The sequence below is a fragment of the Catharus ustulatus genome, chromosome 1 (assembly GCF_009819885.2).
Source record: "Catharus ustulatus isolate bCatUst1 chromosome 1, bCatUst1.pri.v2, whole genome shotgun sequence".
NCBI classification, from domain to species: Eukaryota; Metazoa; Chordata; class Aves; order Passeriformes; family Turdidae; genus Catharus; species Catharus ustulatus.
In genome coordinates, this window is record NC_046221.1 from 63545679 (window position 1) to 63561118 (window position 15440).

At 38.4% G+C, this 15440-nt stretch overlaps 1 long non-coding RNA gene across 1 annotated transcript in view; it reads left to right on the forward strand.

The window, feature by feature from the left end:
* Positions 1-3420: 3420 nt before the first annotated feature.
* Positions 3421-15440, forward strand: part of LOC117001046 — an 85267-nt gene continuing 73247 nt past the window's right edge. Inside the window, exons 1-2 of the long non-coding RNA XR_004418905.1 lie at positions 3421-3523; positions 5125-5191. This is a non-coding gene — a long non-coding RNA (uncharacterized LOC117001046). The remainder of the gene's footprint in view (positions 3524-5124; positions 5192-15440) is intronic.

Here is a 15440-nt window from a genome sequence, read left to right on the forward strand (position 1 = left end):
CTGGGCATTGTCAGGAAGGAAGAAGGAGGGAATTATATAAAAGCTTGATGGGCTCACGTCTTCATGGTGTGTACTTCTGATCTCCACAACTCTAGAAGGATATTGTGCAGATGGTGTGGGGGGGACAACAAAATGTTCAAGGATTTGCAGCTACTTTACCACAACACAGTAAAAACTTTGGGACTGTCCAGCTTGAAAAGACAGCTGGGTTGGGCGGGTATAATCAAGGTTTATGAAATCCTGAAAGTCAGTGGATAAGTCAGATGCAAAACTTCTCTCTGCCACACTCTTCAATGACTGGACTTGAAAGCATTTGAAGCTGATAGGAGATTGGTTTTAAATAGGTGAAAGGGCATTGTGAGGTTTTGCCACTTGAAGCAGTGGATTAGGTTTGGAAAAGAATTAGAGAAATTAATGGGCAGAAGATCTGCACTAAGACTGGAGTGAAGTAGACATGAATATGTCCTGGAACATCTTTAAAACCATCTTTCAGGATGCTTGGGGAGTATGAGAAGAACAGACCACAAAACGTGGCCAAGCTCACATCTTTTTCCCTAAATTCCACTGTCCTTTTGATGGTATTTGGTATCATTAGCTTTACGCAGCAGGTACTTTTATTTTCTTACAAATAAAAATAACCACATATAATTGGGATGCAAAGAATTATTCAAAGTTGCTCTGCTATTCTTCTGGACTAATGGCTCTCAGTTTTAATGTCAGACTGGAAATTATTGTAGAAAAAAAATACATTAACTTTATAATGCTGTGCATTATCAAGAAACAATACTTTCATGTTCTTTCTCTCAAATATCTCTTCCCAGATATTTCTGTGAGATTTTTCATATACAAGGCCACATCAAATTTCATTTGGAGCATTAGTCCCTTCCGGTTTTGAATGAAGCTCAGAATTAAAACCCAAGGAGGTTCAAAGATTGAACTTTCCCTTCAACCTTGAATTTCAAGGACAAGATGTACTCAGTTTTAAGGTTATGATTCAGACTAGATTCCAATGAACTACTTCCAGTCCTTCTTAAAAATGAATCACACATATTTTAACACAAAATCCACTCTCATTCAAAACAGCTTTTACTCATTTATTTTTCAATTAGCAGAAATAGAAACAATATGCAAGCAAATGCACTGATGACATGGCAACCACATCAGCTAAGGTTTATTACATTATCCCAGCATCTCATAACAGAGGTTTTTTCTTGCTCCTGTTCATTCTTGCAGCAAAACTCACAAAGGCATACACAACTACCAAACAGGGTCCTGAGCTGCTGGTAAAGTTGAGACAACAGGAAAACAGATATGAAGGAAGACACCAAGGCGTCTTTGAGAATATTTATTCAGCAGCTCATGGAGAAAACTCAAATACAAAATACAAAATAGAAAAACTGGCATCTGAGATTAAATGTATCAGAAAAGATGATATCAAGGAGGGGATGAACTGTGGGGCATCTAGGAAGTTTAACCAAGGGTATCATGGAGAGAAGGAAGCCACCAGAAGAATGTGAAGAAATGTTTGATGCAGTCAACCTCGTAAGCTAGGAGAAGGGACAGCCACTTTCTATGGAGGTGAGATGGCTTTGCTAAGGGCAAGGGAAGGAACACTGCAATATTCAAGATGGGTAATGAGAATTTCTGCTCTGAAGGAGCAGAAAATATTAACAACTTTTATCAAGGCAGATCCTAGATGAGAGCCTTTATCAAGGCAAAGCCTAGACCTTCTTCAGCAGGAAGCTTGAATTATAGATGTCCTGCAGGCAGAGGAAGCAACAGCAGGCCAGTGGTAATGATGGTTTCTTTAGTGATGATAGAAAGTGACCTAAGGAAGGCTGGGAAGAGAAATCAGGAGATTTTTGCAGTAATGCTGAATTTGGGCTGGTGCAGCAGAAGAATTAAGAACACCAAGAAGAATTAAGGACACCAAGTGAGATGTAGACTAGCATATTTGAGGTATTTCCTGTTTAAATATGTTTGCTTTTGGCAAATTAAGCTATGTTAACATATTGGTGTAGGCAATGTTTTGCATGAGTCCTTAAATTCCCCTCTTCCTATCACTCACTTTTAACTCTTTGCTGATGTGCTGTTTATAGCCCTGACTCCTCAGGATGTTGTCAAAGCTTCACACCTCAAGGTGTTGAAGATGTAACTCAGGAAAACAGGTGTTAATAGTTACCAGAGGATTTTAAAAATACATGCAGTTCCTTAATGAAGCAAATGTTTAATGTACACAGAAAATACTGTAAACTGAAACATTAAATTGTGTTTTGAATATCCTCAAGAAATTTTAAACAAAATTTACTAGAGCATTTGTGCAAACAAATGCAATTTCTTATGCAGTCCACCCCTCTCTGTTGCTGTCTTATAACCAAACATAAAGTTTTGAGCACTTTTTATTACATACAAAGGCATCCTCTCATCTTGTTCCCAAGACAGTTCTTGAATTTTATAGCATAAACACAGGGTGTGTGTGGAAATGTCACCCATGCTTAGAGTCTGAGAAGACTGTCCCTGACACAGCATTTCCTCACTGCTCACTGGCTTTTTGAAGTCTGTCAGGAACTTTCTGGGGTGTCTGACTGTTCTCCCAGCATTTTTTTTTCTAAATTGAAACTGATAAAGTTCTGGGACTTGGCCCTGCCAGGAGACATATCTCTTGGTTCTTAATCAGTCAGGCTCAGGGCAGCCCTTAACTTTCACTTTTACAAAGAATTTCTCACTGAACAGCTATGGATGACCTGCCAGATGGCTTTCCCACAATGGAAAGTTTTTTAAAGCTTCAGAGAGCATATTTAGTAAGTGCCATATTCTAAGTCTACACATTTCTGTGTAATCTACCCGAGTTGCTCTCTCCCACAGTTTTCAAATATTTGGAGATCAAATTAGATTCCATATACTGTTCACTGGCTTGTTTCCATTTTCTTGAGACTGAAAGAGCAAGTGTGACAATGCAGGATATGTGACTTTTCCTCCAGTTTTTCAAAATTTGGCATGCTCATATTTGCACTGCTCTCTGGCAGATGCAGCCCCATGGACCTTCCACCATCATATGACTGTTCATTGATCTGAAGTCTCATTTCAGTGTAGAAAAGATGATTTTCCTTTGCATTTGCAGTGGAATATATTCATCCCTGAGTGAGAAATAAAGTGTTATTTTCCTTTTCTGCAGTTTTTTGTCTCTTGATCCAGGTAAGTGAAACTTGGGCTGTCTCAGTGTGTGGAAAAATGGAAAAGTTGCATTATATCCATGATCTTTTGGTTTCTCTGATTAGCAATTTACTATAGCTCTGCCCCCCTTGGCACTTCTCATTTTTGGGGTCAAAGAAAAACAGATCCTTCATGACCATGGTTAAGACTTGAAACCTTGAAACGTAAGGATAAAGCTGTCATTTCTTCTGCCTCTAGGATTCTGCAGCAAGGATGCAGAGGTCTTGGATAAATGACTGGAGAAGAGTTGTTTGAGGAAATGCTCAGAATCAAGCATGGAATGATAGAGGTTGTGCATGACCATAAGCAGGTATGTGGAAACGTGGCTCAGAACTGCCAGAAAAAAACCAGAGGCACAAAGTATGTGGCAATATGATTTCGAAAGGCTGTTTGAATCTTGAATGTTGCCACAGAGTTCAAAAAATTTGACTTAAAAAGAGAGGCTAGGGACATTTTTTTGCCCTTACTTAATGATGTGTCAAAACTGGAAGCCTACAAAAGGCTGTGAGCCCAAAAAGTGATAGAACAGAGCAAACTGAAATTTTGTTGAATGATCTGAGAACTTGGGCATGAGAAGTTGACGTTCAGATGAAAAGACAAGCAGCTGTGTACAAGCAGTCAGAAATCAAACTCACCCACACAGCTACCGACCTATTTAATTGGTCAGAGGTACCTAGGGTGTCTAGATATTCATATCCCTATTAATTGAGAAGGCATGTGTGTCTGGGGTGCAAACGTACCTTGACTCTCAGGCCCTGCAACTGCCAGTGAGACGACAACGCTTAAAAAAATCCTGGTCTTTTAGGAAAGCAGGCAACACAAGTGACTCTTTTAGTGTCATTTAAGACATATTGCCTGAGATGTTTCTCTTTGCCAGGGGTTTGAAGGTGTATTTATCACAGACTGAGAAGAACTGTGCACACACCCTGTCAGGTAATACAGTATGTGAGTGCCACATGCAACATCCAGAAATTGGAACCAGAAATTTAATCCCAGCTCTGGAAATGTTAAAAAGCCTCTGAAATACTAGTGATGTTCCCTGTAACCTATTATTCATAGTATCAGATTTCACCAATTTTCCTGAGACATTTGGCATTTTCACATTCTGTGATGATTCCCTTTGGAACTCTGGTCACTCTTTGTCCCCCTAACTCATCTTCTACATTTTGCATGACAAACTCTCTGACTCCTGCATCATGCAAACCACATTCTGCACATGCACAAAGCTCATTTTGAAGGAATTTGACAGAAATAGACTGGAGGACCTGGGCTGGTAAAGGGATGCAAGAGCTCCACAGACCTGAGTGGTGCACTCGCTTTTCACCATGACCTGCACTGTCCATCCATATTGTGGGAGTCACCCTTGGCAAGGGCGTGCACACAAAGCTCTGCTTTAAATTCTTAAAATTAGTATTAGTAGTGTGGGGGCCTCTTCCTGAATCTGCCAGGCATTGCTACTTTTGTTCATAGCAAGGCAGATTTGCACTTGACAACTGCCCCATTCTGTGCATGCCTCAGCTATATTCTTTTTTCAGTATTTTTAAAGATCAAATTTGTAACTACACTGGCAGCACCCTTGTGCATTTTGCTTTAGAAGAGGAGGAAATTCTGCCATTAGATGCATCATGCAAACTGGGTGACTTCTGAAAATTAGTTTAATCGGCCTCTATAACTATCATCCCATGTGGTTAATGGCAAATTTTGTATAATTAGATTTTAAGAAAGCATATGTTGAAATTGCTCATTCTGACCAGGAACAACAGCTTTAGTCAGTTATGCAGGATCCTGAATGATGTCAGGTGGAGCTGTAGTTAACAGGAAGCATGAATATTTACATTGTCTTCACTATAGGCCACTGTAGGTGTATGTGAGTTCGAATTTGCAAAATGTGACCAGTTATTGTCTTCCCAGACTGAAACATCTTCCTCTTCCCTGAGGTCTAAGAATCTGGCTGCTGGGTTGGAAAATCTGTCTGCAGGTAAAGAAAAGTGATAAAGTTGTTTTCCTATGTGGAAAAACTAACATTTTTTTTTAATATAACACTACAATAGCTTATGATATTCTGTGTTATTTAGATATACCAGAGAGATCAAAGCATTGCAGTATATTTTATCAACTTGCCTGTATTCTGAATCTATGAAATTGTATTTTCTCTTGTTCTTATTCAATTTATGATTTATTTTTCTCCTGGTATAAATCAGTTTCTGTTCTATGGATTCATGGCAGGCATTCCATCTTGTTTTTCAATATGCTATGTCTAGAACAAATATCTAGTCAGTCATGGGCATATAAAGTATTAATCATACATATTTGAAGGTATGTTGCTATAGCAATTCCTTTAGTGCAAGAAAAAAATCAGCATATAGCAGGCCAGGGATATGAGAACAGTAGGAATTACAAAGCTGCAACAGCACTATTAACACATTACTGCATTGTAATGATATTATTTTCTAACTATCCCAGTCCCCAGCTGCCTAATTTTTAAAATAGAATTCTACAGCAGGGATTTCATAAATGGCTCTGACATGAAAGACACTTGCAATATGAAGAAGACATTAAGCTATCTGAAGTAAATATTTTTCAAAAGAGAAAGTGGATAAACAAGCAAAATATCTTCTGTCCATGACACACCAGATCCTTAGTCTTCCCTATTCCAGTGTGATCCACCCTGAGGTGCCTGACATGACAGGGCTGAATGGAAGAGATTAGCAAGACCCAGCTTAAAAAGAAACCCTGTGAATTGAGCATGTAAAGCTGCAGAGCAGGAAAGCTGGGAGAGTTAGCTAGAAGGAGATATGGAAATGTAATTTCATCTTGTATTACAAATATAACTGGAATATTTTAAAACCAAAGCAGAAAAGACATTGTTTCCAGGAGGATTACAATTATCTGGGGGAGAGAGAAGGCGGTAAGTAGTGGTGCTGCTCACGCCTGTAAAAAGAATGCAATGGTAAATTGAACTGATTGGGAGTATGGACTGAACCATAGTGTGAAGGAGGACTAGACAGACACTTAACCTGTGTTAAGGCTGCTAATCCTCTGGGTGTATTAGCATTGCCTTCCCTTGGGGGAAGGTAGGGTCAGCTTCAAGTAATCCCACTCTTGGTATTTAACTCTTTGAGTCTGACGCTTTCCTAATGTAGATGTTTGCATTATGCTGCAAAATATACTGAATTGCCTAACAGATCTCACCTTGCCATGCTCTGTGTTTTAAATATTGAATTCTTGAGGTTCAACTATTGTAATATCTTTCCTTCAACACATTTATTAAAGAGAAGAAAACAAGAATCCCACAAACAAGTGAACACTGCAGTAGACCTTTGGATTTGTTGCATTGATTTAATGTCTGAATGAGCAAGAAAGAACATTTATATTAGAGTGGATGGGATCAAATACTAAAGATCAGAGGGAGCTAGCTATGTATCATCCACATCCTTTCTTTTTAATTAAAGACAAATACAGGCCTTCAAGAAAAAAGAGGCAACAGTTCAAAGAGGCATTAAGTTTAATAGCAAGCAACCTTTACAGAGATGGATCATTTTCTCACTGTTTTGTTTTACAGCAAAGTGACAGTGAGATGCAAAAAAGGAAAACTGGGAAAATATAACCTGTCACAGGAAAAAAGGAAAAAAAGAAAAAAGAAAAAGATTGCTTTTGTTGAACATGCTTTCCAAGGAAAAGAAAATTTTCAAAGGGAGAGGAAAAGAAGCAGATAGATCTAAAAAAAATAGTAGAGTTTAAAGATACACTTCCTATTTTGGTCTCCTTGGGAAATGTGTGAAAAGAAGTTAAACAAGCTGCTTAATTTAAATTGTGATGGAAAGAACTACATCAGGAAAATAAAAATACCTAGGCATTTAGAAATGAGCAAGTGTGCTTTGCCACTGAACTCTTTTGATAAGCTGCTATTTGCTCCCAGATTTCCTTTTCTAGATACTTAAGAACCAAAATTCAAATACCTGAAAAATTCATCAGAGATGTCAACATCATTTAATTTTTGTATAGCACAGACTAGGCAGCACTGCAGAGCAAAACTTTTCAACTCTGTATAGTGCCAAGCTTGTGGAGAGAAACTGTGATACCACAAACACATGGTTTTTTTGTAAGGGAAAATCTCTCAGCACACAGAAGGTATCATTTACCCTAAAGTGGTTATGTGAGTGCCGAGTAAAATTATTAATAAAGTGGCTGACATTAAGAACTGGAATTTTGCAAGCAGTCCTGGCTGGTGAAATATCTGTGGTCGAGGTCTGTAAAATTCGAGAGGTGAGCGTGCACAATATATGTACATTCGGATAAGAACAATATGGGTGGCTGCATTATAAGTCTCATTATTTCTGTGTACATATAAATATGTATATGTATATAAAATTATTGTTGTTCATGCATATATGAATAGTGACAGCTGTGTCACTATACATGTCCATACATTAAACATCTTCTGAGATTTTTTAATGATACATTCCTCACTACATTTTTATTTTTCCAAACTTTGGAAAATATGAGTATTTTCCAAATTTAAAAATAATAGGTGCTTATACTAACCTTGCATATAAAGCAGAACCTGTACAAGGGGCTATTCCCACCTCTCTCCTAAAGTCAGCTTGAAATGCCTTAAGAATACATATTTTCCATTTTTATTATAGGGCTATTTCCATTCATCAGAAAACTAACTTTTACTGATGACCTGAATGCTCCTCTAAGTCAGATTTCCACTACTGGGTCTAATCTAATATTTTATCGCTTTGAAGTAATACACAGACACCACCAGAACACAGAATGAAAGTGCAAAACACTGAGGAAGGTGGTGAGCTGAGGCAAGAATCTACTGCATGTTGTAGCCCTATTTGGTTTCTGTTTTCCAATGAGCTACACTGGACCATGATGGAGCAGCAACCTTTTCACATTGCACTTCAAAAGCTACACCCTGTAGGAACCCTGAGAGTAATTGACAGAAAAATCTGGTCCCACTGAAACCTCAAGGAATTTTGCTGCTGACTTCACCACATCCAGGATTTCACCGTATATATTTGTTCAAGGAAGAATTGAGCCCTTTAATCACAATATATCTGCTCTACCCCTCTGCCTCTGCTCTGGGTGACCTCGAACACTCATGCTCCGTTTCAGGCAGTGCAGTTGCTGTTTATTTGCTTCTATTCCTAGCTCAACTGAGCATGCTAAGTGAGAGATGCGTCAGCCTGCCTCGTCGCAAATGGCCTTTTAATGAACTAGTCAAGGATTTAAATTATCCAAGAACCTGGGAAAAAGCATTTTAAATTTAAGACCCTTTTAAGCAATTAAAACCTGACATGTTGCCATTGAAAACAGGCCAGGGAAAAAGTGATTCCACCTCTTGATATTCGCCACTTACAGGGAGAATAATGGCATTTCAGGCACCCCAGGTACTGCAGCCTTCAGAGGGTGCTCATATGTCATCCTCACGAATTGATTCTTGCTGTGCAGCATCTCGAGTTGATCCTCCAGGCGTGAGAGTGTTTGGTCACTAAGCAAACTGGATTACTTTATGTTGGGCCACTGCCATTTCAAAACATGGGGGGGGAGGAGAGAGAGAGAGAGAGGGAGGAAGATTTCCACAGCTTAGAGATTTGTTTCACTAGATTAAGCAGTTTTATTTCTGCTTTTGGATGTGTTTGTTTGTTTGTTTGTTTGTTTTAAATGTGTGGTGTGATCAACTTCTATTAGTGAGCAATGAGAGCTGAATATCTTAATAACTGAGATATTCAGTGTTTGCAAACTAGCAAGTAATCTGCCATTCAGAATTTGCTAAATAGCCTATCAATAATGAACTTTGAAAAAAAAAATTGCTGGGCTGCAATGCTCTGCAGTAATGGAAAATTTCCATGTCTTGTCCACTTACCTCTTGTGTGGCACTGAAAGGCTAAAACATTAAATAACTGCATACATCATATTGAAAAACTCAGAGTGAGGCCCTGAAAAACTAATTTTCCAAATAATTCCCTTACTAGTTAAAAAGTGGTAAAGTCAGCCCCTAACCATAAAACATATCACTCATATTTCAACTCCTAGGTGCTGTGCCAGGATCATGACTGCTGTGCATGAACCAGTCCCATGCAGGCCCAGGGAAACCAGCCTGCCATTGCCTCCCAGTGCTTACATCTCAGCATCCTTGTGCTGGAGATCACAATCCAGTGCAGTTTTCAGCTTAGCTCTGATTGTTACTGGTGGCCTCAGTTCGTGTAAGCTTAACCAAGGTATATATTTGCTGCTTAGTTCCCTACTGCCATGTGGGAGAATCAACCCTCTGCTTTCCTGAGTTTCTCTGTGTTATGCATGATCTGGCTGCACAGGTTGGGCTGGCCATGTCATGAAATCTTGCAGGCAGCTGAGGAGCAAAGCACTGGAGACAACCACTGGTTTCCTGGAGTGCTGGACCAGAGTAGCTGCAAATGCTGGCACCAGCTACATGAGCGCTGGCGAGGCTGTTTTGTGAAAGCTCACAAAGGTTCAGAAGGGAGACCTGTTCTTCATCAAATCCACTGCTGCAAAGGCAGAGACCTTCTTGCAGTTGTATTTGCCTTATCCCTTAAAACTAACTCCACATGTGTATTTAAGATTAGTTAATGGAAAAACGTGAAGTGCTGTGTTTTAGCCAAAGCTTCCCTTTAGGGAGGTGGAACAGCTTTGTTTTGGAGGGATCTGGAGGAGAAGTGTCTGCCTGTCCAGTACTGTGAGTTTCCTGAACTGCATCTTTCATCGCAGCTACTCTCTAGCACTGCAGAGGAAAGCAGGTTTTTCCTGCTTTTCTAGTTGTAAAACATAGTTCATGAGAAAACTTCAATATGCACAGAGGAAAGGACACCCATGAAAACTGAATTCTTAAGTCTATAATTTTTATTTGTAGCACATCCACAAACACAGATAGATGTAAAGTTGGCTTGTAATGCAGCTAGAAAGCCCATGGGATTGGAGCAGGCGTGCTGCAGGTAGCTTGAAGTGACTCATAGCGTCTGTTCAATGGAGAATTTTTGCCTCCAGGTGATTAGACAAATACTTTCTTTTAACTGCCTTTACTTCTTATTCTCTGTTTTTCAATGCAGCTCTGTTGAATATGTCTTTTCCACAGCACTCAACTCTTATGCATTATGGTCCTGGTGTGTACTGAATGACCTTTAAGAGCTGGAAAGAGCAGTCTCACATGAAATAATGAAAAGAGTTAAAGAAATTAGTTAGCTTTTTTTAGGCTATCTTGTGTTTTTGCCAAAGATTATAAATTCACCTCACTATTTCTGAAATATTTCCTACAGAATGCTAGAAAATTACTTTAAAAGTAAAACAATTATTAAAAGCACTTTGCATGTTGTCTCTGAGCCTTAATCTTTGAATACCAATATCACAAAATCAATCCAAATTGAGAGATGTGAAGAACATCAATTTATGCATTACATAATTTTATTTCCTAAATTTGCTACGTGTAATGAACTTTTTATTCCTTCCTGTAGAAAGGTATATATTTGACATTCTTCCCAAGAACTAAAGCAGCTATAAATCTAAAAAGCCTAAAGCTGTATCTCACCTTGGTACTATGTAACTTTTGCTATGGATACAGAAATGGAAGATGTGAAATTCATAAAAATAGCTATATATTGCCTTTATATATATATATATATATTTTTTTTTTTACCCAGGTCATGAAAACAAAAACTGGCCTTCAGTGTCTCCTTAACTAGGGGTCCCTACTCCCAAAGGCCATTTCTCCACTTTCCAAACATGTACATATTTTCCACCCTGAATTCTGGCATGCATGAATGTATGAATGGTATTTCATCTAGGTTCTGTTTCCTTCATTCTGTTCATGAATATCCACACCCTAAGAAGAGTTTGAAAGCAAAACAATTAAAATAGAATAAGGGATCTAAAACACTGATTGCAGGTTTTTAGCATGATATCAACAATAAAGTGGCTTTTAGTGGAAGATTACTCAGAATTTCTGTTGTCATTGCCATTTTCATTGGCATGTAATATTTCTAGGCAAGTCTCACTGCTCTGAACTCTACTTATTCCAAATAGCAGTGATAAGGATTTATGAATCTGAAAACAAGTCTGTTTGAACTGAGTTATATCTGCGGTTGTGCCAGCACTCAGTCTCTGACTGTTAACTCATGGGGAACAATGAACTTATCTTATGTAACTTCAAAATTAAATAATTAAAAACAATCCTTCTCCCTCTCTGTGTGGAGTTCCCCCCCTCCTTTCTTTACGGTTAATAATTATAATAACATACTCAGATGCAGGCAGTGTTATTATCTGATAATGCCTGAAATTTGAAATGGGCCTATTAGCCACCCGAGGCGAAACATAATTGCCCAGTTTCTGTGCACTATCAGATGGCAGATGATGTTGCTGAATGTTATTACTTAAGTATTTCAATTTTTCATATGGTGGAGAAATTAAATTTAGAATGTGTTGTGCAGCAAAACGCTCAGCTTTGAAGGGCGTTACTATTTCCCAAAGGTTGTGATGCTGGTGCTGTTACCCCTGCAACCTTTGGTGAAATTGGTTCTTTGGCAGTATAGCTGGAGCTGAAGAGCATTGCTGCTGGGAACATTGAATGGTATATACTGTTGGTATATTCTACACTGAATATTTGCCCTTCCAAATAACAATCATCCCGTGCTGGCTTTCCAAAGTAAGGCCTGAGCCCATTTAATTGTTGCTAAGTTACACATCTCCAGTTCACAGGCACTTGCCATAGAAAATTCCCCTGGACTGGTGCTCCCAAGTCTGAGTTCTTCTTCACACAAGTTTTAAATGCTCACATTAAATGCTTATCTCCTGCTCATATTTTGGTTCGGTTTGGTTTTTCTTGTTTTTTGTTTGTTTGTTTGTTTGTATGTTTTTGGTTTAATTTTGGTTTTTTTTTTGTTTTTGTTGTTTTTTTAAAAAAATCTAAATAGTTTGTTTAGATCTGCTTTAAAGCTCCGGGGACTGCAGAAGTAGGGAAGCCAGCCCACAACTCCTTCAACTGGGAGGTGTTTAGGGGCTATGGGCCAGCAAGACTGATGTTGCTAATAAGACCTGGCAATATGACTCAGAATTAAAGGTTACTTGCCAAAAAAAAAAAAAAAAGGGCACAGCTTGAATAATTTTATGTTACACTGAAACCTTTGGGAGTCCCTCCCAGTGGAGCAAGTCTAATAACACTGCCTGGGCAGGATAGACTTTGGGGTTTGGTATACCAGCCTCACCTACAACAGCAAGAAGAAACTGTGCTTTATTAGAATCAAAATGTACTGATATTTAGCATCTTTGTGCTACTGCCTAAGGCAGGCATAAAACAGTATTTATTCCAATCTGTTGTAAGAATGATGTGCTTTCAAAGAATTTCAGAGAGTTAAGCTCTTTAGAGAGCTGACTTTTTAAGAATTTTCTAGCTTTTAGCTCAGATTAGGGTACGTTTGTCAGTATAAAACTTCCAGATGCTGTGATTCTCTCTATAGTATCCTGGTTACACAAGTCTCATTCACAGGTGAAGAGGTAAATTTTGAGTGGGGTCTAGTCTCCTGCAAAATTACCTCTGACTTCAGGTCCTCTGTTTCTACTTTCCCTTGAAGGAACTTATAATGCAATTCTAAAAAATCTATTTAAATGGATTTTTTGTGTTTGAGAAACTCATATTATCTTGCTTAGTTTTCATATTAACAGCTAATTGAGAAAAATAATTTGTCATTGAATATGAAAATATTTCAATTTCTTCCTCTCCCAGATGCTTTCGGAGCATTCTGGCTCTTTCTTTCTTTATGAAAAGAAGAATTAGTGAAACCATGATTAGGAAATCCTCCTAAGAGGAGGATTCAAAAGCAGCATCTGGAGCAATAAAAACGAAGTTCAGAGTGGGGAGAACCAGCTATCTTCTCACCTTTTCCCCGTGGCAATGGCTGATGTCTGGAGCCCCTGACTTACACAGGGCATCAAGTGAGGAAGCAGCAGAGTGTTATGTCACTGGCTCAGTGTGCTGGGAGGTATTCCTTCTGCTGTTGGATTGTGTGGACATCATGGACATAAGACTGGTACCAAAATGCTGGTTTTCTTCAGAAGTCTTCAAATGGCATTATTCAGCTACAAGAAAGGAAGGTATTTGCTTTCTAATGTGGGGAGAAATGGTGTTACCATATTTCTGCCTAAAAAAACCATTTTCATAAATTCTTTTAAAATAGGGACGATGTACATTTGGAAGGAATGAAAGAGGACATAAAGGAGAACAGAACTCTACAATACTTTACTGCTTTTTAGAGTTAGTAGATTTGAATTAAAAAAACCCCTTGATTTATTCAGGATGAGTTTTGGATCTGAGACAAATTTCCAGTTTTAAGAAAAATGCAGTAACTCCAGCAGCTCACAAGTAAATACAGTCTTTTTTGTTTCTTTTTGATTCCTCATTCCATATTTAGGAGGTGCTTTAATGACCTGAGCAGATAAAGTGCACTTTGATGAAGTTTTTGTATATACACATTGAGAAAATAAGTATAGAGGTCTCAAATCTCTGTAGAGACAAGGATGTCATCCCCACATACAGTATATGCAGAAGAGAAGGAGCTTTAGCTCAACAGTATAATGTTGGGGAAAAAATCCAGCTCTGAGGCCCTAGTTCTCTTCTCAGACCATCAATAGAAATGTAAAGAACTTTGCTGGAAAACAATTCTTCCAGAAGAAGAGTGTGATATGTCTGCTAAGTTCACAGCTTCTGCTGGCCTTTTTTCCCTGGACCCTGTTTCTGGCCTGTGCAAAATGGGCAAGACCAGTACTGCTGAGGCTTGCTTTGGCTCACCTTGTCTCATGAGCAGAGCTTTAAAAATGGAAGAGCACATCAAATAAGAAGATCTGAGCAGATGAACAGTTAGTAACTCAAATTCCTTTTTAATATTCATCTCCCAATTGTTTTGGAGAGGCAGTTAGCAAGACTATTCAAAAATTCTGTCTGAATGCTGCATGATCAACTGTATTTTGGCAAAGTTGCTGCCAAGCCTCCCAGAAGTCCTTCACAGCACATCAAGCTCCCAGAGTCGTGTGGCTTCCTCTTGTCAAGGGCATTTGATAGTCCACAGACTTCAATGCCAGAACTGGAAAACAATAAAATAAACTATAAGCTATGAAGCAAAAAGAAAATAAAAAAAATAGAAGAAAAATTATACTCATTGTAATTGAATCAGCTTGTTGAGGGACATAAAAATCTAATAAATTGCTTTTGCATAACAATCAGTTGTCACATTGGGCTCTAATTGAGCAGCCAGATGGAGCCTTATAGCTGTAGACTGTAGTAGTAGTATTCCTGGGACACACAAAACCACATGAGGCAATGAACATTAGGTTCATCTTTCTATTAATGTGTAAGGAGAGCTCTGCTTTACAGGCAGAAGCAGATTTCCCAAACCAAACATATTCCACTCAATGCACTTCTCTCCCATATATGGCAAATAGAAACCTTTATTTTAATGGTTCCTTTCTGGGCTTATAGGTATTGCTGAATATACTCTGAAGCTGGGGCATGGGTGGCTTCTAAATGCCCAAATGACATGGAGTATCTACAGGAACTTAATCTCCTTTCTAAAGTTTTTGTATATGCTCCATATGTGTGGCACATTTAAAAGGACACTGACGAGACATTTTTCATAAACATTCTGTGCCTTAGTGTTTATAAAAACTGCTTGGGAAAACTGAAGCTTAAATCCATTTCTTGAGTGAATTGTTTTTCTCCTCCATCTGGATACTTCGATTTACTTGGCTGTGAGCTTCCTGATAACAGCAGAAGCAAGAAATAATAAGGAACTCAGAATATTTAACTATTTATCCCTAAAATTAACCAAAATAGGAAAGTCCCATTTTGAGTGTGCAAAGCTTGGCAGCATTCAGTGAAATAGGGTATTGAATCAAATATAGTCAAGAAATAAAAACGACCAAAGCTTTTTGCCTAAATATAACCTCTGTTTCTGTCCCTGTCTATGTTCCTCAAGATCTTCTTTGTCAAAAAAACTTCCCTGACTTTGGAAAGGGCTCAACAATACTACACTAATATCGGTGGTTTTTTAAAAATGTATTGACTGCATGATATGTGGGCAAGTAGGCGAAAATATTGATTCAGAGATCTGGGAAAAAAATTGAACTTGCTGATTTTTTACCTAGTTTCCAATAGTGATTAAAGTTAAAATAATTCCTCTAGGATTTAGTGACCCTTCTCTATAATGGAGGAG